A 4959-nucleotide genomic window follows, 5' to 3' on the forward strand; every position below is an offset into this window, starting at 1 on the left:
TTATATCCCTCTGCTTATTTCTAAGAAGTAAAAAACAGAATAGATGAAGGTTGAAAGAACTCAGGAACTTTCTGGTTACCAATCTGAAATGTAAGTAAAAATATCCAAAAATACACACTATTTTTGATAGTGATACCCATAAATTAATATCATCTCCCATTACTCCCTATGCCTCCATATACATAAAAATAATATGAAAAACAGCTTTTATCATGTCCCAGGTGATGTTCCAAGTGTCCTTAGTATTTTTTTTATTCCCTCTTTGGAGCAACCCTATAAAGTGAATATTATAGTTACCATCATCCTATAAGTAGAAAGTAGGAAAGGCTAAATGAATTGCCTAAGGTCCCCATGGCTTGTGAGTCATAGAGCTGGGACTCCAAGCTGATAGATTAGCTCCAGGGCACATGCTTTTAACCAGAAGCTCTTCAGTCTCTGCAAGGAGTGAATCTATCTCCATTGTACAAAAGCAGCAAACTCCAAGAGGCTAAGGCACCCACCCATGATCACCCAGCTGCTAAGTGGAAAACAAGGTGGCATTTATCATAAAAGACACACAGCTGATTTTCTGGAAAAAGAGGTGTGATCAAGAACAAAAATGTACAGGGCTGCTGGCAAAGTTCTATTTCATGACCTCACTGATGATGAATGGATGTTTATTTTTTTTTTATTTTTTATTTTTTTAATGAGAGAATTTTTTAATATTTATTTTTTAGTATTTGGTGGACACAACATCTTTGACTGTATGTGGTGCTGAGGATCGAACCCGGGCCGCACGCATGCCAAGGCGAGCACGCTACCGCTTGAGCCACATCCCCAGCCCCATGAATGGATGTTTAAAAGGTACTCTTTATAGATTTTTCATGCACTTTTTCCATGATTGCTTACAATTTGTTTTGTTTTGCTTTGTTTTAGATAAATTTGTGCCTTGCAATGTTCAGCAACAATAAGGTTTAAGAATATCTAAATAAGAAAGGCAGTAGAATGAACCGGACCTAACTTTCCCGTGGCTACATGACCAGTGTAACTCTACATCACTTTTAATCACAAAAATGGGCAATTATACTCCGTGTATGAAAAATATGTCAAAATACATTCTACTCTCATGTATAACTAAAAAATTGTTTTAGATTTTTAAAAAGAATATCTAAGAATGGAAGTCACTGGGGAGCTTAGAGCCCTTCAGGTTTTTGTGCTGAGAAACTGACTAGGCTTCAAAAAGAAGGTGCTCCTGGTGTCATAGAACCAGGCAACAGACTGAGTGAAGAGCGGCTCCAATGGATAATACAAACAATAAGGGATGCTTCTCCCTGTGCCCCAGTACTCCCCAATTTAAAGTTTATTGATCTAGGTTTATTTTATGGGTCTTCTGCCCCTCTTTACCACTGAAATAACAGGCATGAGGTCTTTATGCTTTTCATTTAAACATCAGTCTTGAGGGGTTTGTTTTTATTCATCCCCTCTCCCATGCTGCAGAATTCAACCCAGGGGTATCCCCAGCCATTTTATTTTGGGACAGGCCTGACCAGGTTGCCCAGGCTGGCCTTGAATGTGTAATCCACCATCCTCAGGTTCCCGAGTCACTGGAATTAATGCTTGCACCACCATAATTGGCCAGTCTTGAGGTTTTGTTTGTTTGGGGTTGTTGTTATTGTTTTTGTACCAGGGATTAAACCCAGAGACACTTAACCACTGAGCCACATTCCCAGTCCATTTTGGTTTCTATTTTGAGATAGGGTTTAGTTAAAATGCTGAAGCTGGTTTTAAACCTGCAACCTTCTTACCTCAGACTCCCAAACTGCTGGATTACAGAGATGTGTTCAAGGTTTTTGATGTGTGAATAGCAGTAGAAAGACTAGGCTAATGGGTTCCAGTTTTCTCACCAGGTGCACCCAACCCTCAGTCCCCTTCCTGAACTCTTGCTGACCAGGATGAGGAAGCACCAGTCACTCTGACTCAAGCTCCAGCCAGAGCAGCCAGCACCCAGGGGCAATATGAGTGCAGGAACCAACGCACCAAGACCTTTCAAGATAAAGTGGCTAAATGAAAAATAACAGTAGATTACAGATTCACAGAAATATTCATTGATGTGAAAAATGTAAATCTGGAAATGATCAGCTCCATAGATGAGACAAACAGCATATTTAAAAAAAAAGTAATGAAGATCATGTATTGAGTGTGCAGCTGCTTCTCAGTGTACGGTGAAGTCACATCCCAGTAAACCCATTCTAAGTTGAAACTATCGCACATTGAAGATGCACTTCATATACCTACTGAACACCGCAGCTTACCAGCACAATATGCTGCAGAGGTCAGTAGTTTGGAGCCAAGATCAATGGCTGGAAGCTACAGATTGCTGTTGTTTCCCAGCTTGAGTATTGCAGTGTGTATGGTTCCTACTGAATTCATCTTTTTTGCAATGTTGCAGAATTTAAAAATTATGACTGGTCTTTTAATACTTTTTGAATATTTATTGCCTAACCATGCTTACACAAATATTCTTAAAATAGTACTACAAAACACAAACACTGTTGTATAACTCTTCCAAGTTAATCCATTTCTTCTTGCTATTTTACATTTGCAGAAAAGAGGACTGTGTAAGAACTGAAATTTCATCATTACCATTCATATTACTTCCTAGGCTGGAGGCACAATACATAATTTTTAAACTCAAAATATTAATAGTTGGTGGAATTACATGTGTAAGCATGATTAGGCAATATAGTGTTAAATAGAGCAAAAACTGTTTCAATAATTATATCTTCTGTGTGTGTGTGTGTGTGTGTGTGTGTATTATTAGGGACTGAACCTAATACTACATATGCTATACAGATGCCTTACTATGCTACACTTGCCCCCCCAAAATGATGTCCTTAATATTAACCTTTGGACAAGATAAAAAAATACTCAGTAGCTTGGGAAAGACAAAAAATATACTTAATAATTTATAATGGCCCTCAGCACAAATCTATTAACTATTTATTGCTATATAGCATATTATTCCAAAACTCCATGACTTCCAACAGGTAGGTGTCTCTCTATTTGTTGGCAGGAATTCATGGAATGCTCCAGTGAGCAACTGTGGCTCAGACATCCCAAGAGGTAGAAGCCAGGTGTTGCCAGAACCTGGAGCTGGAAACTCTCCTTTCGGGGTGACTCCTTCACAATGCTGGCAGCCAGTGGAACCAAGGAAGGTTCTTTTCTCAAGCAGGTCGCTGAGACCTCCTTACAACAAGGCCTGGGCCCATCCCAGAGTGGCAGGTCATCCAAGACACTAAGGCTGAGGCTGCAATGTCTTATGACCTACCTGCTGAAGTTATGTATTTTTTTCTGCAATACTTTTAGCCTGGGTCAATGGGGCAGAGTACTACTAACGGATGGAAGGTGTGTTAATATATAAATGACTCAAAAAGATGACCTTGAAGAATATTTGAAAAGTTCTAAGGGAATAGATTAAAGACATGAGAAATGGGTAGGATTTATCTATAAAGGGGAACAATGCCAAAAGGTTTTAGAAGACCAGATGTATGATGTAAGTAAGCAGTCATGACCACTTGCAGGACACGTGCACACACCATCCTGCCTGCTTCAGGGAGGCATTGCCCTCTCATAGCCCTAACCTTCAGTACAAAAGGAGAATGTTGGGTCTATCTGGGAACCAAAATATGGACTACGTGGAAAGTTTATTTTTGATGCTAGGGATTGAATCCGGGGTCTCATGTACACTAAGAATACACTCTATCACTGAGCCACACCCTTAGACTTCTATTTTTCATTTTTTTTGTGGGGGAAGAGGGAACTAACGATTGAACTCAGGGGCACTCGACCACTGAGTCACATCCCTGGACCTATTTTTTGTATTTTATTTAGAGGCAGGTTCTCACTGAGTTGCTTAGCACCTCACTTTTGCTGAGGCTTGCTTTGAACTCATTATCCTCCTGCCTGGGCCTCCTAAGCTGCTGGGATTACAGGCTTGCATCACTCAGCCCAGCTCTCTTTTGTTTTCTATGTCGTTCCAAAGGACAGAGGTTGATAGGCACAGAAATGCACACCAGCAACCCCAGTGACTCCAGAGACTGAGTAAGGAGGATCATAAGTTCAAGGCCAGCCTCAGCAACATAGCAAGGACCGAAGAAATTTAGCAAGATCTGTCTCAAAGTAAAAATAAAAAGGGTTAGGGATGTGGCTTAGTAGTCAAGAAGCCCTGGCTTCAATCCCTAGCACCAAAAAACAAAACAAAACAAAAACCAAACCCCACAAAACAAAGCAAAAAATACCAAAAGGAAGAGATCTTGGGCTCCTAAAATTATGGCCATCCCACATAAAAGAAAAGTATGCACTAGCATTATCCACAAAGAGAGTCAACATAACTTAGTAATGAATCCCCTCTAAGGGTCCAGTTCATCGGGGATAATTTGCTGATTGTTTAGGAAGTAGAACACCATGCCACCTAGAAGTATGGTAAAAACCCATGTCGGAAGACTGTGGCTCAGCGGGAGAATGCTCATCTAGTATGTGTGAGGCCCTGGGTTCCATCCTCAGCACCACATAATAAAAAAATAAAGGTACTGTGTCCAACTACAACTAAAAAATAAACACAAAAACAACAACAACAACAAAAAAAACCCGTGCCTGAGAGGAACCCCCCAGGGAAGCTTGAGGAGCAAGGATGGTATCATCTGCTCACATGCTCAGCCTCTGTGGCTCACTGGCAGATTTGTTTCATTCAGGGAACGCTGTGGATGAGCCAAGCTCCAACAGGTAGGGATGCTCCTGTGCTCTGCCCAAAAACCCCCATGCATAAAGTGCCAGTGTTAGAGTAGATTTCAGGTAAATAAAACCCAACCATCTAAAACCACAGATCTAATCATTAAAATATTTTATTTTCTAAAAAGGTATTTTCAAAGTTTCACACGATTATTCCCTTACACACGAGCACACCACCGAGGTGTGACACAA

The sequence above is a fragment of the Callospermophilus lateralis genome, unplaced genomic scaffold (genome assembly GCF_048772815.1).
Source record: "Callospermophilus lateralis isolate mCalLat2 unplaced genomic scaffold, mCalLat2.hap1 Scaffold_286, whole genome shotgun sequence".
NCBI classification, from domain to species: domain Eukaryota; kingdom Metazoa; phylum Chordata; class Mammalia; order Rodentia; family Sciuridae; genus Callospermophilus; species Callospermophilus lateralis.